The following is a 23,995-nucleotide window of genomic DNA, read 5'->3' as shown; positions in this document are numbered from 1 at the left end:
ATGCATACTGGATATCCTCTTGGCTCTGAATTGTACCTACTCCTTCTCATCAGGGCAACAAGCTCCTGATCTCCTTTGTCCCCTTGCTTATGGCGCTGTCTGGGGCTTAGCGAGGGCTGGGAAATGTTTGGAATGCGTAGACGAGGTGGCGCAGAGAACTCCAGCCCTAGGCCACACTGTTCCCAGCTCCTACTTGGGACTCTGTACCTGGGAGGTGCGCCGCGCGGCCGGGACCCGCCTCCTGGGTGCCAAAGCGACCCCGCCCGCTGGGCCGCGTCCCCGTGCGCCAGGCGGCGGGGCTCCGAGGCGGCCGCAGCAAGCAGGTGGGGGCGACGGCTCCGCCTCCGCGTCCCGGCAGCGCCTGAGCCTGGCCCGGAGCGAGCGGGGAACACAGAGACCGGCTCAGCCAGGCGCGCAGCGACAACGCCAGGCACAGTCCGTAGACCGAGAGTGGACAGCGGGGACGACAGAGACCGCGGCGCCAGCTCGAGTCCAGTCCGCCCGGCCAGGGCCAGCTTCAGGTAGCGGCTTCGCTGAGTCCGGGCCCCGGGTGGAGTGTCCGACGCTTGCAGTCGACGGGGTGGTGGGGACAGTCCCGTGGAGGAGTGGCCTCCGGCGGTTTCAAAGACATTGGGCGTGTGAGTGTCCAGGGACCCCTCCAGATTGCAGTCCCAAGCCGTAACTGCGATCCAGGCGCTAGCTCCGCGTAGCCCTAGCGCCGGCTACTCTGCTCCCCGCCCGCACCGGGTCGGAAAGTGACCAAGGCGACTACCAGGTTACCTCAGGGCGGGTGACCTCCCAGGACAACACTGTCCTGAAAGCAGCTTCTGGCATGGAGGCTTGCTGGGCCTGGTGCCCCAAGGGGCTCTGCTTTCTTTCCTCACTCCACCCCCTGAGAACAAAAGGGTAGGTCTCTCTGAGGTTGGAGCTGTCCCTGGGAAGGGCCATGGCGAATAGAATAGATCAGGGAACCTGAACAGTAGGAAGAGACTTGAGTCTATTGGAGCAGCCGCCAGGGAGAAAACCAGTTCAAGAGCTGAGAAGTGACTTATCCAAGGTCACATAGCTCCTGGCGACAGAGCTGAGCCAAGAGCTCAGGTGACCTGACTCCTCAGAGGTCAGAAGTCAAAAAGTGTGTGTCTATCCATTATCTCTAGCCATTTACAGCAGGCCACAAGCGGTCTTTAAAGTCCTTTGAAGATACGGAAAACTGGGTAACTGTGGCCGTTCCTCTGGATGCTCAGAAGGGGGTGGCAAATTTGGGAGAGGGCCACGCTGGCTGGCACCATTCCTCTGGAACGGTCCCTAGTGCACTCCTGGAGTGCCAGCCAAGTGTGTATGAGGACCAACCGTTTCTAGTTAGACAGATGTTCTAAGGGAAAATCCAGGAAGCCTGTCCAGTTGCCTAAGGACAAACTAGAAGTATCTCTAACACTCTGAGGACACTCCGAGGAGTGCTACCGACTGGATGTTGGTATTCCACTCTACTGTCTGTGCCCGGGGTCCTGAGATGCAAATGAGGACCTTTGCTGGGCAGACCTGTGTCATTTAAAAAGTTTGCTTGCCTCGGCCTCCTCCTTGCTAGAATCCTTTGTCACCTCAGAGAGGATCGGAAGAGGTGTACCATCCCTCAGTCGGTATTATAATCATCACAGACACTCCAGCCTTGTTTTAAAGATTCTCTCTTTTAACTTTCTACCTGAATGTATGTCTAGGCACCATGTGTGTGCCTAGTGCCCCTGGAGGTTAGAAGAGGGCATCAGACCCACGGAACTGGAGTTTTGGATGCATCTGAGCCACCCTGTTGGTGCTAGAAATGAAGCCCTTCCTCTGCAAGACAAGGCTTTTCACCCCTAGCCTTCTGAAAACTGTCATCTCTAGAGCAGTGGGAGAGACCCCAAGGGGACTGACTCTGGGCTTCCCCCTGCCCTGGGCAAGCCTTCAAGGCGCTTTGGGTCTAGACATACATAGACAATCAGGAAGTTATGTGCTTTGGATTTGTGCGCGTGACTTTTGCCATTTTTTTTTTTTTACTTCATTAACAACTTAAGTGAGCATTTGATACTGAAGGGCACTGGCCGTGGCAGTGCCCAGATCGCTGCAGCTTTCCAGCTAATGTACTTTAGAGATGCATTTTAAACCCACAAAAACCAAATCAGGAAAAACAGGGAGAAGGGCAGGGGAGAAAAAAGATGGCGTAGACATCACAGGAAATGGCTGGGTACTGTAGGGTGCCCCTGCAAGCATTAACCTGAGAGTTTGGTGGTTCCCTGTAATTGTGCCTTTTCACTGCTGGGAAATAGACAGGGGTTAACTGAGTTGCTCAAGGAAGCCGACGATAGGAACTTGGGTCTGTAGACTTCACACTAGGAATATACCCTACATGTGCAATTTTTGGTCCCCTAATCTCGGCGGAGGAGTCGGGCTGCCTTACTAGAGCTGAAAGGCTGCTGTGCACCCCGTTTTAGTCCTGCCAGGAGCCTTGGTGTTCAGGCACTTGCGGCTGTGACACAGCGCTCCACTCAGCAGCCAGCAGCAGAAGGGGTGGAGGAGTGTGTGTGTCTAAGAACATTCAGTTTCAGGAATGGGAGACAGCCAGCTGGCCCAGCCTGGCAACGCTCTTTTTAGGCGATTATTGTTCAGCAACCATACAGCACAGGTTGAGATTCTGCAGTTATTCCAACACACCCCACAAAAAAGGAGTAATAGAGCCGGGGAAAGAGCTGCAGCACCAAATGAGAGTAACGCAGAAGAACGGAGAGTTTTCACCAGGAAGCCTCAACTCTTCCTGCTTTCTATGGTTGACAGATATCCGTCCATTGGTGCTAAGACTGAAAAATCTACAAAAGGGGGGGGCAAGGTGGCTCAGTGGGTAAAGGAGCCTGTGCCAAGTCTGAGTTCAACTCCCAGAGTCCACATACTGGAAAGAGAGAAATGATCCCTGCAAGTAGTCCTCCGACCTCCAGAGTTCAATGCAGGGTGTGTGTGTGTGTGTGTGTGTGTGTGCGTGCATGCACACACACACACATAAAAAAATGTAAAATCAACCTACAAAAATAACTTAATGGAAGAAACGAAATTGATTTACCTGCATATATGATAAGTTTTTGGGACATAGTCACATCTTAAAACGAAGTGAATTCCTGAGAAACTTGCCCTGGTGTGTGATCTAGTGACCTTATGTGTGTGTCTAAATCCCGAACTTAGAGACATAGAAACACTTTTGTTTTACCACAAGTTCCTGACTGTACTTGTGGGGACTGTGAGGGTTAGTGGGAGAGACCACTGAGCAGGACCACTAAGGCGCGTATGGGTGGGCCTTCTCAGCCGCGGGTCTGTCACAAAGTTACCTCCTAGTGAACTGTGCCTTCTCAAGGAAGTGCTGCTGCCATCTGGCTGCTGGGATATTTAGAAAGGAATTGTACTATTTGACTAACGTGGCTGATAGCATATGACAAAACAAACTGAAGAGGAAACTAGTAAATCAGAGTTCAGCTTGATGAGAAGATGATTAATTAGTTCCTTTGCCACTCTAGCGAGCCCCGGAGCCTTTGTGCTCACAATGGCGCTCAGCAGGCAGGCTGCATGCTGCTCCCTGCCTCCAGCTACTAATGCATTTTGAAAGCTCCCCTTGCTGTTTGAGCTAGCTCTTTCCTTCCTGTGGGGGACACTAGGGAGGGGCTCTCCCCACGCCAGGTGTGCAGCAGGTGTGCAATCATCGTGGACAACAGTATTCACACATCAAGCGGGATAAAATGGAACAGAATGAACGTGGTAAAAAAAAAAAAATAATACCGTGTGGGCACTGAGTGAGCCAGACACCATTGGGAAAGTGTTCCGGAGCATCCAGAAGGACTGTTCATCCTGTCCCTGATGGGTGGTGGATTCCAGTAACAGGACGAGTTTCAGATGGCAGCACCCAGAAGGAACAACCAGACCCATCTTTGTTTTTTGTTTTTTTTTTTTTTTTCCGATTTTTCGAGACAGGGTTTCTCCGTAGTTTTTGGTTCCTGTCCGGGAACTAGCTCTTGTAGACCAGGTTGGCTTAGAACTCACAGCGATCCGCCTGCCAGACCTATCTTTGGAACGGAAGTTAGAGTCGGCTCCAGGATGAGCTGGGAGGAGGCTCAGCTGACCTCAGATCCATGAACATGGCTGTCAGAGCAAGGCACCCAGGCTGCTATCCACTGTTCCTAAAGCTAATGACTAATTCCTGCCAAGACTAAGAGTCTGAGAGATGTAAATTATCCCAAGAGCCTTCGTAGGGAGCTTCGCCTTCTTCCTCCCACTCTTTCATTTTCAGCTGCTGTTAAGATTTATTATTAATTATGTGTGTCAGGGTGGGGGGTATATGTGCAGGTACCCTCACAGTCCAGCAGAGGGCGCTGGATCTCCTGGCACTGGAGTTATAAGAGGCATCTGTAGACCTGATGTGGGTGCTGGAAACCAAACTGAGACCCTTTCCCAGAACCGTGAGCCATCTCTCCAGCCCCTCCCACCATTTAAGGGAACTCAGAAGCCAAGGACTAAACTGCTCTCAGAATGCGGTGTGCTGTTTTACTCTGAACTCCTATGAACACCTCATCCTAACCCCACCATATCCTGGTCCTAGGCTCTGCTTTGTTTCAGTTCCCAGAGAGCAGATGCTAAACCCACATGACAGATACTCCCTAAAAGCTGGCAAATGAATGAATGAATGAATGAATGAATGAATGAATGCCTTTTACACTGGTCCAAGAGCCTATTACCTTTCAACCATCTGTTGTTTGGCTTTTCCTGCCATAGCCCTCTCTGTTGCCTTGAATCCTCTGACCTGATGGTAGAGATGGGATGTGAGGGCTGAGGATTTTGAAATTCAGCTTGTGAAATCAGAAACTGATTGTTGTCTGTGTGGTGTCCACTGCAGAATTCCCAGGCTTGAGTTTATTGCTGATTCGTTGCATAATCCTAGGCAAACCCTTCTAGTTTTGTGTGACTCAGTTTTCTCTCTGTAAAATGGGAATGGTGACAAGGCCTTCCAGCTAGGGTAAATAGGACCGGGTTGTACACATGGTGATTCTCAAAAGATTATAGATTGTTTGTTATGATTACCATACCTGGTGCTTTTCGTAAACTTTCAGTGAATGCAGTTTTCAGAGGGGAATCAAACGCTGATCAGAACTTCCTGGCAGCCAAAGCAAAAAGGGAAACTCAAATCTTTACCAATCTACAGCAACCATGAAATAAACATAGACAAATCGCAGTTCTTCCAGGTCCTGAAACCTGAGAAAGCTTTTCCCTGGCAGGTCTTTAAGGCCAGCTCTGTTGTCATGGAGATCCAAGTCTTTAGCATGACCTTGCCTTGCCTACAGACAATGGGTGTTTTGTGGTCCAGGACAGTGCATGTTTTCTGGACCTTTATTGACTGTAGTTGTGGGGTGGCGTGCCAGAGCGCAGCCCGGATGAACACCCGTGTAAAGGCCAGGACACTTTGGTCCAGAGACTTGCTAAGACTCCTCCTTCCAGAGATGCTAATCCTTAGCAGACTCAGGTGGACGTGAACCCCACTAGTCAATCAGAAAAGGCCTGAGGGTGTTTGGGAGCACAGCCCCATTAACAGGGACTGCATTGCTGTCCCTGAAAATTATTTTCCGTTTTCCTGTGGGTATATGTGCATGTATGTTTGTGTGTCTATGGGCGCATGTGTGTGAATGTGCACGCACATGGATGCTCAGGCCTGTGGAGGACCAACGTTGACAGGGCTCAACCTTTACTGCACTTCCCTCTCAGTAACTGTGGTAGGCTCTCTCAATCAAACCCAGAGCTCATCAGTGTGCCTAGTCTCACTGTCTCAGCCTCCAAGGCTGGATTATAGTCTGGCCATCCACCTGGAATTTACTTAGGTCCTGGGGATCTGAACTCTGGTCCTTATGCTTGCTTGACAAATGTTCTAACTGCTGAGAAATCCCACCCCTGTCCCCACACCAATACTGCTGGGAAAAAATGAAGAATGTGATGTTGTATTTTAAACATTTTCAGACTAAAATACTGATAGCCACATTGTTTTGACCCACCTCGTGTGTGTGTGTGTGTGTGTGTGTGTGTGTGTGTGTGTGTGTGTGTGTAAAATGCCCAGATATAACTTGATTCTATTGGGATTGCATGCAGCAGCCAAAACAAACAGGAAAAGTGTGTACATCTGGATCTACCTTAAAAAGGGACAAGTTATTTGTTGCTGGGAATCAGACTTCCCAGTAAAGGCCACCTGGGAGCAAGGAGCTCAAACAACAGGACCAGCTCCTTCCCAGCTCTGTTTCTCCCTCCTTAGTTTGCAATCAGTACTTCAACCTAAATCTGGCTGCATCACAGTCCCAAGATGGCTGCTGCATCTCTAGGCTTGCATAGATAGCCTAGGTAAAGAGAAGGCGGGCACAATAACTAAACTGGAGCTGTCCTATTGGAGATTCTTCTGTTTTATTCAGAAGATGGTGACCTCTCCAGACTTCTATTCACATCTCCTTAACAGAATGATGTCCCAAGATCATTCAAATATAAGAGTCAGAGAAAGCAAATCTTTCCAGCTGGGTGGATACCTCCCTCACCCCCCAATTAGAGGAGGGGGTGGTTAGAGGGTAGAGACTGGAGTGCCTTCTTTAGTCATGGCCCTGACTAGAATCACAAAGGTGACTCAGTCATCTTAAATGTCACACATTCCAGATCTTCATAGCAGAGTGCTGCAAAGGGAAGTGTGGTCTTCACAGAGGTTCCTAGATCTCTGAGCCAGCTCCACCCCTTCCCGGATCTCAAAACTACCCTTGTCCCTACCACAGCACTTCAAAGACTCAAACTCACTTTTATCTGCCCGCGCTTCCCTCCCCCACCCTTCTTTTTAAGACTGAGGTGGTCTGGCTATGTGTCCTGGAGTTCATCTGGTTATCTGACCTCGCCCTTCTCTGAATTCCAGACACCCAGCGTTTCCCATTGGTGTCAAACTCAGATGAACAGTCTCCCTTGCTAGTGTGGACGTGTGCTGTTTCCTCTCTACAGACCGTATTCCATCCTATTCCACAGGCAGCCCGCAGCAATGACACTACAAATGCCCCCCCCCCATCTAAATGCCCACCTGTCTTCCTGATGATGATTAACATACAACTGTACAGGTTAACGAAAGTCACCGGGAGGTGGCCACATGCCTTTGATCTAAAACTTTACAAAATAGCCGAACTCCCTGGTAACCTGTCACTGTGAACACACCCTGCACTGGGCACAGCTGACCCAGCCCACCACCCCTCCCATCAGGGGAGACCCACCCCTAGTTCCTTCTTACCCCTTTGATTTGCTTGTGACCCAGTGTAAGTGGTTTCTTCATTGCCTTCAGGTTTCCAAAGTGCTTGTGTTTCTCTTGATGCTCTGTGCCCTGGATTCTGTCTTACCTGCTGGGAATAGAGCCACGCTACCTTTTAATTACAGCTTCACTGAGATATTGACACATATTAAGAAAATCGCCCCCTTTTAGTATTTCATTTCAGTGAGTATTTGAATATGCAGAGTCATGCGGCAGCATCCGAAAAAGAAACCTCTCCTTTCAGCTCTGCCCACCATTCATCTGCCTCTCACTCTGGATTTACCTATTCTGGACATTGTATTAGTGGAATCATACAGAGACAGCCTTTTTGTAAGCGGTTGCTTTGTCTCACACAGTATATTTAAGGTGAGCCCACCACAGTACGGTGTGAATCGGCTGCCATGGCTTTTTACTGTCGAGTAATACCGCATCCTTGAACCGATGGCCCGAGACTCTTGTTTCTCCTTGTTGTTGATTATAATGATGCAGGCCTAGAGGTGTGGCCCAGAAGGAGCTGGAGCCCTTGCCTAGAATGCGCAAGGCCTGGCTCTGATCCATCATTGCAAAGAAGGATGAGGAGGAGCACGGAGGGGAAGAACTGAGCCAGTCATGTGCGAGTTTAATAAGCATGGTTAAGAGTGATCAAATGCACATTTTATACATGTATGAGATTAGGTTGTGCCCCAGAAGTATGTTCAGTTATCATGTGTCAATGGGCAACAGTACACGTGTGGATGCACTTGGCAAAGGCTGGATGCAGAAGAGCACAGCCCTGGAATCATACTGACCTAGGGGGCCCTGTGGTTTGTGCTGTATCAGCTGTTACCTATCACAATGATTACTCACATATCTGAGCCTTCCTTTCCACATCTTGGATATGGGGCTGATATTGTACGTCTGTCATACAGAGTCGGGTTTATCTTTTTTGGAGGAGGGTGGTGAGAGAGAATTGTATAAGTAACAAGTAGATTGCTATTTTTGATCAGAACATGTGAACTGTTGTCTTGCTAATGAATTACTTAGCAAAGCATCTTTATAGCCATGCCTTTCAGTGTTGTTTTGGGCAGGCTGGGGACCAAACCCGGGACTTGGTACATGGTAATCAAGTGTTCTATTGAACTCTTCCCAGACTGAGGTCCATTAAGTAGGCACCAATCCTGACTACCAAGGAATAAAGTTATAGAGAAAAATGAATGTACCCTATCAGAGCAGGAGATGTTTACACACACACACACACACAGACGGTGGGGGGAGGGAGGGCAGGAGGGAGGAGGAGGAACCAAGGAAAAGAGTGAGAAATATACTTTCTATTTCCTTTTAATGACAGAAATTGGTTTTAAATGTCTCGTGTCACTTAGAGCTGATGTTTATTCTAATGTTCTCTTGATATCGAAATGAGATAGTTTTGTTTCCATTGTTCTGTCTTACAGTAGGGAAAGTTAAATTGCTCAGACATAACTACTAAACCTGACAGAAGAACAATTATCCTGAACATAAAATTTGCTTTCCCTACACTTCAATGGCTTTTGCATACAGTTGTTGCTCTGATTTTCACACAAATGGATATGTTCTAAGGTCTAGAAATGTACTAGCAGTATTTTAGAAAGTAGGCAAAAAAAAAATGTAGTGGGCTGATGTCTGCTGTGCGCCTTTCTGGCATTTGTGGATGCTCAGCGGGTTCTCAGGGATGGTGTTTGACTTTGTTATGTCCACATTATCCATGTAAGTTATGTCTGTGCCCATGTGTATACTGAAGATCAATAGTCCAGGATATCTATCTGTGGGAATTGGGGGTCCGCATTTTCTAGTGAAGAAAGAAAGCTTCCAGTCGTTATTTCCAAGCCGCGTGTCTTGTGGCTAGCATCCTATGGAGCTCCTCATTTAATGGGTGGCAAGAATTGATCCCCAGCTGGAATCAGCTCACAAATGATTCATATCTAGTAGAGTATAACTCTGTGAGCTGTGGGTCCCGTAACTGAATGTGGTAGCCATGGAAATGTGATAACAGGAAAAGGTCTGTGAGTCTGCAATGACCAAAAACCAATTTAAAATTACACTTCGAGCGTGCAATGCAATCGCCTGTGTTCCATCGCACAGCTTCCCCGCAGCCGTGGCTGTGGTCACACACATGTCATTCCAGCTGCCACTCCACCACCCAACACCAAGAGAGATACCTGAAACAGCTCAGCTCAGATTCCAGAGCATTGTTAAGTCATAAACTGCAGTGCTTTGCTGGTTTCTGCTCCTACGGGAACACGGGGCCTATTTATCCCCCCAGAGTCTATCAAATGTTTGACTTTAAAAATTGCTGTTTGGATTTATTCATTTCATGTAGTGATCCTAGCCTGCATATGGAATTCTAGGTCACCCGAGGCTACACAGTGAGACCCTGTCTTTAAAAATAAGATAAAGTAATGAATTTAAGCTTGGGATTAAGACAGAATTTCCAACAATTTCTGAAACGGCCGTGTGTTGGCTGCTAGGTTTTTTGTTTGTTTTTGTTTTTTGTTGTTAGTGGTGTTGGTTTTTTTTTTGTCAGTTTAACAATTTAATACAAGTTAGGGTTATCTGGGAAGAAGGAACATGAATTATAAAAATGCCTATATAAGACAGACTTGTAGGCAAGTCTTTGCAGCATTTTCTTGATTAGTGATTGATGTAAGTGGGTCCAGACCATTGGTGTAGGTGAGGAGTGCCATCCCTAGGCAGGTGACCATGGGATGAAGAAGCAAACAAACTGAGCAAGCCCTGGGGAGAAAGTCAGCAACCAGTATTCCTCCAAGGCTTCTGCTTCAGTTCCTTCCTGATGCTTCCTGCCCTGACCTCGCTTCCGGACAGGGCCATGAGCCACGCTGGGAGAGTGCTTTTATTCCATCTCTGCCTATTTTCCTAGCCTGCTTGACTAGCCCCCTGACCCTGTGGGTGGTAATGACTGTGTGGGTATCCTCAGAGGAGCTGGCCATGAGGCTCAACCGCAGAGCTTGGCACACTGTAGATATTGCTTTGATTTTCTTCCCCCGTATTCATCTATACTTCCTGTTTAGGCACAGAAGTCTCCTGATTTGGGTTGCGTGAAGCTTATAAAAAATAAAAAATAAAAAAAAAAGCTTCACAGTTCCAAATAAGAAGCCCAGAGCCAGCAAGGCTCTTGTTTAATCGATTCATTCATGGTCTTAGTTTGGAAACAGGTAACATTGCACGGATGCTTCGGACATACAAAAGAGTGCACAGTGCGGAGGATTCTCAGGTCACCCAGCTGCCCTGTGTTGTTCCAGACACTTCCTACATGTGTAAGCAAAAACATGGCTGTAAATACACAACATAAATGGAAACCTACTCAGACTGTGGGCGTTTGCAGCTGACTGTTTTTTTTTTTTTCCTTACTATAACCTGGAGACCATGCCAAATGTCACACCTGGAGTCCACTAGCTTCTTGTTTAGCAACTATCTAGTTAACCATCTCAGGTATGAATTACCTTAATATCCGGTTGATAAGAGAACACACACTTTATATCTGGTCGTTTGCTATTTAAAAAATACTGTTTCTCATGAGTATGGGTGTGTCCCAAAGATAAAGTCCTAAAATTGGAAAACATATGTAAAAGTTTGATAGATTTGACCTCCCACTCCAGAGAGAGAGAGAGTGACCCCTCCACTCTCTCCAGCACAGAAGAGAGACACTTGCTATCTGTCTAGTGCGTGAGAGGGAGTGACCCCCCCCACTCTCTCTAGTCAGTGCATGAGAGCGAGTGGTGACACCCCCAAACCCCACCCCCCACATCACTGTTTCAAGTGTGTGCTTATTCAGCTCTGATCTGATGGGCACACAGCAGTATCTTGTGACTTTGACGCACATTTTCTCAGGAATAATGCTGAGCATCTTTGATGTGTTTTAATGTCACCTATGCTTTTGCTTTAGCTATGATCTGTTTAGGCCGCTTGCATATTTTTATTACATCATTGATTTTTACTACAAATTTATAACTCTTTGTCTGGAAAATAAAGCCATTTTACCGTAATTTTAATTTGCTACAATTTCCCCTAATTTGTGGTGTGCTTGTTTCAGTTTCCTGGTTTTTCTCAAATTTGTAATGATGTTTGTCTTGGATGTTGTGGTTCATGTACTTATATACTTATTAACTGCAGAAACATTTTCTTATGGTTTTTAAAAGGACTTACTGGTTGGGCGATGGTGCCACATGCCTTTAATCCCAGCACTCGGGAGGCAGAGGCAGGCGGATCTCTGTGAGTTCAAGGTTAGCCTGGTCTACAGTTAGTTCTAGGACAACCAGGGCTACACAGAGAAACCCTATCTTGAAAGTTTGTGTGTTTCTGTTGTATGTATAGGTTGTGGGGTGTGCATGTATGTGTACATATGCATGTGTGTGTGACACACCTGTGCATGACACATGCATATGAATGTATTGGTGTGTGCACCTGTGTGTGTATGCAGAGACCAAAGGATGGCATCAATGTTGTTTTCTATTGCTGTCAGCATTAATCCCTTGAGATAGGGACTCTCAGTGATGCCGAAACTCACCTTGTTGTCTAGACTGGCCAGAATCCTCCTGTCCCCGCCCCAGTGCTGGGGCTACACAGACATGACCAGTTTCTTACGTGGGAGCTGAGGATACAAATTTGGGTCTCCGCTGCTTCATTGCTTGCTAGAGCTTTTACCTACTGGGCAGTCTTCTCCACACCTCACCTTGAAGGGTTTTTTAATCTCCTCTATTTTTCATATCATGATAGTTTTCTCTTTCAGAAGTTAAAATTTTAGTACTTTGGATTTTATGTTAAGCCAAGGCAAGTCTTGCATTCATCTATGTTTCTAGTTATCCAGTTTCCTCAATAGTTTTTATTGAGTAACATATCTTTCTTTTCCCTCCTACGTGCAGTGTCTTAAAAAATATGGCCAAATCTTCTAAAAATTGATCTGTTTGTGGCTTTCAGATTAATTACCCAGATAACTCTCTGTTCTTCTCAGTGATGTGGCTTTACCCTTTTATTATCCAAGGACTTGAGGTTTGCATGTGAACTTCAGAGTCTCCTGCCCAGTTTGGAAAAGTGAACAAGTTGGTATTTTCACCGAGGTCACTGAAGTTTATAGCACAACACGGACCGAGTTAACATTTGTCTGGTGTTCGGTCTTTCTGCTGGAAAGTAAAGTGTGTTTTTTCAGTGTTGCCTCTGTTGCTCAGCCTTGTCTTACCCGGTCATCTCTTATATTCTGTTCCATATTCTCAGGCTGACTTGTGAGCACAGCTGTCTCTTTGCAGTATTCCAGCAGCTATTTCTGCACTCAGAGGTAAACGCTGCGATTTTGCTTATTGGTGTTGACGTTTTTCTTATGATTCATAGTTATTTCCCTACTGATTCTCTTAGGCTTTCCATATGCACTGCCATATTATTGAGGGGGTGGCAAGTGAGCTTCTTTTCTTTTTTTTTTTTTGTGAGCTTCTTTTCTAACTAATACATATGCTTTATTTCTTTTATAATTGAATTGACTCCTCCCACCCCTAGAGTGATGACATCGGGTAGTGACAGCCATATTCATTCCTGATTTGTTCCTGACTTTAATTGGAATCCATTGAGTCTTTCATCATTTACTATGACATATTTTGTGCGATTTTAATCAGGTGACAGCTAAGGAAATAATTCTATTTATTATCATTGTATGCAGGAAAGTACGATTTGTGTGTGGGTATGTTTGGCCTGTCACTCCTGCAGAGGTCAGAGGACAGCTTTGTAGAGTTGGTTCTCCAATCCTACTTTTGCTTGGGTGCTAGGCATGAAACTTGGGTTGTCATGGGTTCTGGGATGGAACTCAGCTGTTGTGGGTTCCAGGGATGGAACTCAGCTGTCATGGGTTCCAGGGATAGAACTCAACTGTGTGGGCTCCAGGGATGGAACTCAGTTGTCATAGGTTCTAGGGATGGAACTCAGTTATCATGGGTTCTAGGGATGGAACTCAGCTGTCGTGGGTTCCAGGGATGGAACTTGGGTTTTCAGGATCATGCAGCAAGCACCTTCCACCCTCATAGCCCGTAATGCTGACAATGAGAAATTCTGTCAGAAGGTGTTTTTGCCTTGGTATGTCCCTGTCTTTGGCTCTTTGTGGCAGGGTCTTCCACATAGCCCTGGCTGTCCTGGAACTCATTCTGTAGACCAGTCTGACTTCAATCTCAAGAGATCAGCCTGCCTCTGGCTCCAAGTGCTAGGACTAAAGGTGTGCGCCAACATGTGGCTGAAATGCCCTTGCCTTTGAACTAGACTTGGCTGATGGGTTTTACTTTAAATGTTGCCAAAATCTGCTTATTTATGTTTCTTAGATCTTGCTTATAAGTGATATTGGCTAGTACTTTGGGGTTTAGGGTCTGTCCATCTCGCCTTTGGGTCTGCTGGCTTCCTGTAGTTAACTTCTTCCCCTAGCAGCTGGGGAATCCCACGTTACAGCCTTCCTGTAATTGACAGCAGATATTTGACATATTTACTGTGTTCCACCCTCTCTTGTCTTGGTTACTTTCCTAATTCATATTGTAATAGAAAGCCATCTATTTTAATCCGTGTTTTCAGATTAGAGCAGAAACTTCTAGCATCTGTATGGTTGTCACTAAGTCTTTCCTTCCCGTTCTTTGTATTTACTGATCTTTTAGAAAATTGCTCTTTTGATTTCTGATGTTTTCCATATTTCTAGATATCTGGTTTTCATTCACAAAAAAAGTCATTTCTTTTCTCTCTGTTGCCCTTAGCAGAGCTGTTGTCCTCACACTCTTTAGGGGCTATCTGTCCTTCTGTCCATCAGTGTCATTGTTGACAGTTGTGATGTGCTCCAGCCTGTGCTTTGGCAGTGTCCCATCTGTCATAACTTTAATTCTCAGGATCATTGAATTGGTCGTTTAGGTCTCAGCACTTTCTGTTGCTGCCGTTTTGAAGATGTTCCCTGTATGTCTTCAGTATTAGGATTCTGAGGAGAGCCTTTTCTCTGTTGTATTCCTGCCTTTTGGTTAGGTGATTTTTCCTTGCATAGCTGCAGCTGAAGCACTGTGATTCTGTGCCTATTTTCGGTCCTAGAATTGGTCTGTTTGTTTTCTTAAGAGTCTCACCTTATAGCTCAGACTGGCCTCAAACCTGTGCTCTTCCTGCCTCTGCTTCCTGAGTGCAGGAGTTGTAGAAATGACCTACCACAGACTGTTTGCAATTTTGCTTTATTGGTTTGGTCACTGCTGATTTGTAGTTCATGTTTCTGATGCTAACTCATTTTTTGCATGTTATATCTTCACCATGGTATAGAACCCTTATTTAGGTTTTTCAACTTTTGCTGATTTGGTGTGCTCCTTTTAGACAGCTCATAGGCAGATTTCAGTGCAACCTGAAAGTGTCCTCAGTAGCCTGGAAGGTAAGCTTATCTCATGTTTTGATGGACAGATGCATTTACTTTTATTTCCATTCTGTTCTGATTAGTTTTTACTGCTAAATTTGCTTTTTTATATGCCATTTAATGAACTTTTAAAATTTGTTTTGTTTCCATATTCTACCTAAAGGTAGACTCTGTTTTAAGTTTTTCCAAATGCCTCTCTAGCTAACTCTAATCTGGATGCTCTGGGTAATAGTTTGCTTGTGTGTTTTTAATGTAGTGACTATCAGCTGCTCCTCCATAGGCAACGCCAACTGCTGATCCTCCCGTTCCTTTTGAAATCTTCTTTTGTTACCCAGTGTTAGCTGATAGGATCACTTGCCTTAATTTTTCCAGTATTTACAGTTACATCTTCCATATACCTTTATTCTTGAATATATATGATTGTTTCACTTCAAAGGTATTTTGCCTCTCTGTGTAACAGCCGAGGAATGGATGTGCATGTATTCTTCATTTTGTGTTCCTTTTCTCCTGATAGCTCTTGCTGGTTATATCCTTCTGTGTTACTGTTGTGGATAGTAGTTGCATTCCTCTCTATTATTTTTAAAGTTAGAACTGCTTTGTTCCTATGCATCACCCCTCCTACCCTCCCTGCCCCTCTTTCTATTCTGCTCATGCCCAAATGTCCTTCCTTGCCATTCACAAATCATAAAACACAGCCTCCCCCTCTCTGTGCCCCTCTCCTCACCCTTAAGATCTTCTCCTCTCCATCATCATGATCCTGTTTCTGTTCCCATTCTGTACAAAATTAAAAATGGATATAATCTTAAAGATGAAAAGACATACATGTCCCACACCCATACTTATCAAGATCTCACAAATAAGAGATGTGCGATATAGGAAAAACTGAAAACTAAGTGGGAACTTGGAAGAGAAAGTGGGCCCTCCAAAATGGCAGTAATACTATATTAACCATAGACCCAGATTTTTCCTGTATACTACTATCAGTATAAATTCAGGAACTCGAATTTGGCATATTTAAAAATTTTTTACACTTGTCTTTTTGCTGCAATGACAGTTTAGCTGGGTATAAACTTTTAGGTCTTACATTATCTCTCTGGATTTCTATGGCAGGGATAATGTCTCCAAAGCTGTATCATTCTCACTTAGTTATCATTAAAAAACAGAATTGCTTTTCTCTGTAATAAATAGGCACACTAGGAAAGATAGCTAGTGGTTAAGAGCAGCACTTACTGCTCTTAAGAGGATGCCTTAGGCTCCCAGCTCTAACCACCCGTAACTCCAGTTCCAGGGAGAAATCTGACACTTCTGGTGTAGATGGAGACTGTGCTTTCATTTCCCGGATATCCAGACCCAAATAATCACACAAAGTTATATTAATTATAAACTGTTGGGCCCATTAGCTCAGGCTTATAGTTAACTAGCTCTTACAACTTAACCCATAATTCTTGTCTATGTTTAGCCACGTGGGTTGGTACCTTTTCTCAGTGCAGCATTCTCATCTTGCTTCCTCTGCATCTGGCTGGTGACTCACTCTGCCTTTCCTCTTCCCAGAATTCTCCTCATCTGGTGCCCCACCTATACTTGCTGCCTGGCTACTGGCCAATCAACGTATTATTAAACCAATATAAGCGACAAATCTTTACAGTATACAAGAGCACTATCCCACAGTACTCTGGTCTCTGCTGGCACTACACTTACATGCATATGCCCATACACAGACAGACAGACAGACAGACAGACACACACACACACACACACACACACACACACACACAGAGAGAGAGAGAGAGAGAGAGAGAGAGAGAGAGAGAGAGAGAGAATCCTAGAAATTGAAAGATATACAGATGCACTCAAAGGAAAGGGTATGTATGTCCTCTGTGATGCCCATTGCCACCTCTAGTCCACATGATGTTACCTCAAAGAACAGCATTCTGCATAATTCACAGTTCCCAGGGAAGAGGTGCTACCTAGCTGTGAAGTTAAAAGCACTTTCCTAGTAAAACCTCACATCACAAACTGAAGGGGCAGCCATTAGTTTTATAAAGCAACTGACTATATTAGAATGAAAAATGAATTGACTGTGTTAATGCACAAGGTGGGCTCTGTTTTTTAAAAGTCAGGGTGCACTTTTCAGAAGCATAGCTATTACATAAAGTGAAACTTTCTTACAAGTGTGTGATTAATGTATTTTTAATGAGCCCAGTTCTTCTTTTAGTCAACTCAAAGCTAGAAAAAAAAGACAGGAAACCAACATTTCTCACCCTTGGGAGCCACACACACAATGATTATTATGAGCTTGAGTCATGGTGAATATTATCAATATCTCCAATTTTCCCTTCACCAGGTGCTGTTCAAATATTATAAAGAACTCAATGAATGAGCTGGTATCCAATTTGAATTTCAGCAAGAGTCTAATAAAAGGAAGTTAATTTATGAGCTCTTTTCGGGTGTGAAACTGAGTTTTGTACTGATTGTGGCTAAGAAATGTATCGCTTTAGAATTCCTGAAGATGAACCTATGTTTGTTCAGTACTTAGAGACTGACTGGAGCATTTGCAAGGCAGAGCTCCAGAGCTGATGTCAGGCGATGTTTTTCAGGAGCTGCAGCCCTTCCTATGGCCCCTCTGACATGGGGCAGGCATCCTTCCTTACCCCTGCCTTCATCATTTCCAGCTCTAAGTACAATCTGCCATCTGCGTGATCCCAACCTGCTGAAAATCAGTGAATCTATGAAAAACCCAGTTTTCTCAGAGAGGACCCAGCCTGTGGTTATGAGTCAGTGTTCAGTACCCTAGGCTCAGACGGCCTTAGGCAGCATTTACATCCCTTCCTGGGAAGATACTGGGATTGATGCTGGTCCTGTGGGTCTGGCAGAGATGCTGCCTTGCTTGCAAGCTTCCACCAGAGAGTCCCTCAGAGTGTGGTTTCCAGCACAGCAGGGTTGATCTGTCCTGGGAGAATAGGAAGGAGAACTTGTTAAAAACAAGACCCTGTGTTCGTCCTCTCTGAAAGTGAGTGACCTCTGCCCTAGGCCTCTCCTCCCAATGATTCAGCTTGGACTACCCTGGGAAATTTGAGATGAGTTTGAGGGGCAGATGGATAAACATCACGGTTTGATAATGGTTGTGTTTATTCTTACCCTTAACGTCTGCTTATAGTAGATGCTCTTACCTTGGCATTTGCAGTCAAACTTAAAGGATTTATCTAAAGACACGAGTTGATTCGTAGCAATTGCTAAACATAAAAGTTCAGGTGATATGTGGGTGTCATAGAAACTGTAAAGTCATCTGCAGACAGCTTAGACCAGACACTAAGACCAGTTTAGTGCTGAGAAGGTTGAAGTGTGGGTTTGGACAGAGCTCTGTGTGAATTCCACAAAGCGACCTAAGTACCACTATGTGGAAAGTTCTAGGAAAGGTATCTGCTGCAAGCTGTGGCTGGGTTCTCTGCCTCACTTTATCTCAAATAATACAGCTCAGATTTTTTAAAAGTGTTCCTCCGAATATATATATTAAGTATATTCCCCTTATACCCTCTGTCCCCATTTTCTCACCCCTTCCTCCCCATTAGGCCCCTCTGTCCCCTAGACAGGTTTACTCCTAATGCCATGTCATATGCACGTACATGATTGTTACACAGTTGCACAGAATCCCAGGAGACACAAATGAGAAAACCCGATTTTTTCCCCCTGAGGTTGATATAATTTGATCAATATGATTATCTCCACCCATTATTTGGCAAGTGATATGACTTTGTTCCTTTTGCTGAAAATTTGTGTGGGGGTGTGGGTAAGTGTGTATCTAGCATATTTTCTTAATCATGAATTTTTTAAATCATATACTGTTCATTACCCCTACCCTGTAACCCTTCTTACTCAGGTGTCAGGTACCACTTACCAGGGTCGGGCCATGGAGATTAGAAAAATCAGTATAGAGCATGAAGACGTGAGTGAAAGTCACAAAGAGAAGCACAGGATAGTACCGGGAGGGAGTTCCAGTGAGTACTGAAAATCGCCCGTATTTAATTTCCATTTGCTTGAATACCTCGACCCTAAAAGGTAGAAGTAAGATTTTAAAAAAAAAAAAAACTGCATTAACATGATACAAGGAATGAACAGACCAGTTGAAGGATTATGGGTTACACTCTTAGTTAACATTCTTTTGCCAGAAGACAAGTCATGCTCATACCCTAGACTTAAACATTCTGTAGGCAAGCCACTCCCTGGGTGGAATCCAGAGTTATTTCCCTAAGGGAGTAGGAACTTAGTTGGATCCTTAGACTTTTGTTTGAAGTAGAAACAGATCTACTTTTTAATACCCGAAATATCAGGGCTGGATATTAGCCACACCTATTGACAATAACCCTGAAGGAACAGAAGTTAAATTCTAACTCTCTGACCTTTAGTCAAGGTTGAATGGACCCACACCTGCGGGCCATGTCACTCAGGTCAGTGGACCCTATCTCAAAGTTGCCTCTCAAAAACGCAAATATTCATAGCAATCATATATCATGGAGAACAAACAAGAGGCCAGTGAGAAATCGATCTTAGGGGAGAGAGTGGGCTAGGGGAGGTGCTGGGGAGGCTGCTCAGAGAATCTGCTCCGTAGCAGATGGGGTGGCAACAGGAAGTGACTGGAGGTCACCTGGAGACCAGCTTTACATCATAAAATCCCTTGGTTAGTTTGTATTGATAGGAATTCTCCACAGGTATTCTGAGGATTTTTCATCTCACCGCGTTTTCCTAGAGGTTAGGAGTTGGCTGTCCGGGCTGTAGGGTCTTTGTGGTCACTACACTCTAGTGACTGGTCCTTGGATATGACAGCCCGCTGAAGTGAAGCATAAGTGTGGATCACCTCCTGGGATTCATTCATCTCCTCTAGTTCAGAGGAAACACACCACTATCCTTCCATCTGGTTTCAGAGCCAACAAATTGAAGAAACGCAAAGGAGAAGTGTTAAGACGGGGAGGGGGGCAGTGTAGGAAAACCTTATTCTCAAACTCTCATTCTGAGTGGACACAGATGGCTGGTCATACAAAGAAAGAAAGAAGGGGACCCGGGGGTGACAGAGGGATTGTATATACCACCTGTGTTAGGTAGGGGTCCCCACCCCGTGCAACCGGAGCTCGCCAGAGAGAGTTTCTCCTACGGCAGTTTGTATGAGCTGTGTGACCCACAGGTTCTGTTGGCCACTGGGGCATATACAGTTGTGTTGTAATAGGAGCGGTGGGGCTGCGTCCCCGGCACCCGGCCGCCCACATGGCTAGCTTATGCCCCGAAATAATTACACGGAAACTGTATTTTTTTAAACACTGCTTGGCCCATTAGCTCCAGCCTCTTACTGGCTAGCTCTTACATATTGATCTAACCCATTTCTAATATTCTGTGTAGCACAACGAGCTGGCTTACCAGGGAAGATCTTAACCTGCGTCTGTCTGGAGTGGGAGAATCATGGCGACTCCTGACTCGGCTTCTTTCTCCCAGCATTCTGTCTGTTTACTCCACCCACCTAAGGGTTGGCCTATAAATGGGCCAAGGCAGTTTCTTTATTAAATGAAAGTAATTCCTCCATCACAGTTGCTTTACGGATTGCAGACCGCCAGCTACACCCATGCACTCTGCATCTGCTGACTAAGCCAACCACTGATTGAAAACACAGCATCTGTCCTGAGCACGCACACAGTGCGCACGCACACAAACCCACCTGTCCATCTTTTCCTCCCATTGCCATTATTCCCAACTGTTATTATTCCCAAACAACTGTTTGCACAGAATTTGCATTGTACTAGGCATTATGGATAGTGTAGAGATGACCTAGAATATCCCAAGGCTGTTTGTAGGTTACCCGCAAATAAACTACACATAATAAAGATAAGGACTTGCACGTCTGAGAATTTGATATCCATGGGAGTTCCTGGAACCGACCCTTTCAGATACCGAAGGAAAACTGTACTGTACTTACCCAGATTTCAAAATTGAATTAAAAAAAAGAAAAAAAAACATCTGAAAGGGTGGTTAGGGCGGTTTTTCTTCTGGAGAGAGGAAGAAGTTCTGGCCAATACTGTGCTTGCATTCCTGAACAGAACCAGTTGTTATTGTGTGCTGAGTGAGGACCTCCACACCACACCCAGGCCTTGCCCCCTTAGCCTCTTTATAATTGTTTGAGTCTGTGGCCACAGCCTGCTTTCTACTTATAAGGAGTGCTGGAAAGGGGGTCCTGGCTTCTGGCTGGCGCTCATGCTACAGGGAGTTTCTTGTATTTTATAGAGAATGTGTTTGAAGTTTGTGTGTGACCACAAGACAAACATCCACCCCATCCCAGGTAAGAGACTCTTACAGAGTGGTGAGTACCAGACAAGCCTGTGTGTCCTTAGCCCCTGCCCTTCTCTTCTCACAGGCAGACACTTTTGTCCCCATGCTTTCCTGTCATTCCTGTTACCAGGACATATCTCAGAGCCACCTGTTTGCCTGCTGAATACTCAGTCAGTTCCGCCAACGGTTTGTTTATTATGCCCCCCCGCCCCGCCCCGCCCCGACTGAGAGGCAGATGCCTTCTTTGCTATTCCAGCCTCCATTGGAGCATTTACCGTCCTCCTTTCATGCTGGGCATCCTAGCTTTTGTGGCAGTGGTTCTGAGTGCGGCCCGTGTGTGCTGGAACCTGTGTGATAATCTTATGCAGACCCTGTCCTGTGGACTCTGTTTCAGCTAAGAATGAAGCCTTGGAGCACTGGTTTTCTATATAAAATGTAGCCTGGGAGGAAGGCAACCAGACTGGGAACCAGGTCTGTGGGAGTCTCAAGCCAGCGCTGCTCCCATATCTAAGTCTCCTAAAAAGCACGGGGCAATCTATACCCCTCCACGCTCCCTCGTGTTTAAACCACTAGTTTGTGTGTAAATGCTGCTTTTTTGTTATTTCATGAGTTGAAAGAGAGTATAAAAGCCTTTGGATATCTGTCCTTCTTAATATCTTATGCAGTTTGAATAAATTTTAGAACAAAATAAACTTTTAGTGGAGAGCATGAAGCCTCAAAGAGCTGACTGGCAGCGCAACCCATGACTTCCTGGGGCTTGGTATTCTTAACTGTCAGATTCTAACAAGCGCTTCTCTAGAAAATCCCATAATGATTCATCTGTCAAGAAAAAGCCTCCACAGTCATGAAGCACCGCACATAAAAATATCCTTTAATCGCAAACTTTGGGAAATTATGCCCTGTGATTTCAGCAAGGCTGAGTCCCAGTCAGGTGCCTAATTGCTCCCCAGTTCCCCGGGACAAAGCCAGGTGAAGAACAAGGGCACAGAGGGAGAGGGAAGCAAGGAATTAGTCTCACCCTGTGGGCCCTCCTTTCTTTCTTGGCCCGAAAAGCATTTTTAAATCTTTGCAAATCAAAGCAACATAAGTAATCCAAACTGTTAAGTTTAATGAAAGATGTGGAGGAGTCAGAGTGGGGGATGTGTATCCTAGACCAGAGGTCGACTCTCATCTATGGTCTTTGGGAAGTTGGTAGAAACTGCATGAGCTGAAGTCAAATCGGGCTATCTGTTGCAGAGCAATGTTGCATGTACCGTCTGATTGGTGGGAAGGTTTGATGGAGCAATGGCTTCCAATCCCTAGAATTGTGCCGGGCACACTCTGGGGAGTTAGAAACTTATACAGCTCAAGGAGAGTCAGTAGACAGAATCCATAGATGACCAACCAGCGCCCCATCTCAAGCTGACCCTTATTTTTACAGACTCACTGAGTCTGCTCCAGTACTCCCGGGTGTTTTGTGGTAATGCCTAAGCAGGAGGGAAGTCATGATGATTGAAGGCCCCAACTCGAGTGTTCCCGGCCTCCTTTCACAGTTTACTTAGTGCCTGTGCCATTGGCGTTTAAAGGTGTGCCTGAGCTGAGTGCCTCAGTGCTATAGGGTGTTCTGAACCGCAAGGAATCTGTGAGTGCCCTTCGAGAGAGTGTGTGTGTGATGCAGGCTTTGTTCAGACCCCAACCGCAGTGCTGCCGCTGTGAGTTCTGTTGTTCTATTCTGTCCTCAGTGGAAGCCATGATGCCCACCCCCGTAGGAGAGGAAGTCTGTACTGAGACTATGGATTCAAATGTTACTGTTGTCGGAAGTACCCTGTATACTCCCGTAAATAATCTAGGAGTCCTCGGGCCCTGTCACACCCTCACATGAACTTCACCGGCACATGTAGCACAATCAATACAATCCCAGAGAAAGGTCAGAAAAGAAAAGCAGCCAGCCACTGGCTCTTACCTCTGCCTCAGTCTGAAATGGCGATCCTGCCTCTGGAAATCCTCAGAATGAGACTGTGAGTGAGAGCTGTCTCCTCCTGTCTTATATTCCTCTCTAGTGCACCACTGCCTCCAAGTTTCTATGGCAAACCGGTGTGGCTCCTGGGTTTAAAGGTGTGTGCCACCACTGCCTGGTCTGTAAGGCTGACCAGCAGGGCTGTTTTACTCTCTGATCTTCAGGCAAGCTTCTTATTAAAATACGAATGAAATATCACTATAATCACATGCAGTGTCCATGGCAACTTTATAGAACACAACTACATTACTAGTTTGATTTAAGTTCCTATACAAGGTGGTGGGTATTATAAATGAACTTTAAAACCTCATATCTTAATACCAGAGAAGTTTGAGTTCTTTTATGTATGTTAAGTCTTAAGAAATCTTTGGCATGTGACCTTACAGAAAGTGGGTTAGAAACCCATCTCCTGAGCAAATCAAGCAGTCCAGTAGGTCTCTTCTGCTTCTTTTCTATTTGCTACATCTCAGCCACGTGGTTCAACCTAACTGCAAAGGAGGCTGGGAAATGAAGTTGGAGCTTTCCTAGCTAGCCCTGTTGTAGTTTTTAAAACTGTTGCCTTTATCATTTCTCTCTAGGTAAATAGTAAACTATTAGGTAAACAGAATTTTTATGCTTTTAGTTAATTTCCAAATAACTTTTTTTTCAGGTTTTCACCAGAGAAAACAAGTCTTCATCCTCTTGTGTTCCCCAGATGAGGCTCTGAGGTGCCAGGGCCATGCTATATTCTCTTGTTCTGTTAATATTTCTGCCAACCATTCCTGATGCACATGTTTATTGAAAATATTTTTGCCATTGAATAAAAAGTTATATTGTGGCCAGGAATGTCTGACCCTGCAGTATTGCAGGTGCTAGACCATGGCTAGAACACAGCACCCAGCCTGCAGAATGCCAGCTGTGTCTGACCCTGCTCTACTGCAGGGGCTAGACCATGCCTAGAACACAGCACCCAGCCTGCAGAATGCCAGCTGTGTCTGACCCTGCTCTA

At 45.5% G+C, this 23,995-nt stretch overlaps 1 protein-coding gene across 2 annotated transcripts in view; it reads left to right on the top strand.

Annotated features, from left to right (window-relative positions):
* Positions 1 to 200: 200 nt before the first annotated feature.
* Positions 201 to 23,995, top strand: part of Wipf3 (WAS/WASL interacting protein family member 3) — an 80,059-nt gene continuing 56,264 nt past the window's right edge. For both annotated transcript variants that reach the window (XM_057776809.1, XM_057776801.1), the window contains exon 1: positions 201 to 521. The gene's annotated coding sequence lies outside the window, so the exon portion shown is untranslated. The remainder of the gene's footprint in view (positions 522 to 23,995) is intronic.

The sequence above is a fragment of the Chionomys nivalis genome, chromosome 1 (assembly GCF_950005125.1).
Source record: "Chionomys nivalis chromosome 1, mChiNiv1.1, whole genome shotgun sequence".
Classification (NCBI taxonomy): Eukaryota; Metazoa; Chordata; class Mammalia; order Rodentia; family Cricetidae; genus Chionomys; species Chionomys nivalis.
The sequence above is the reverse complement of the archived record's forward strand: the minus strand, read 5'-3'. Positions and strand labels throughout refer to the sequence as shown.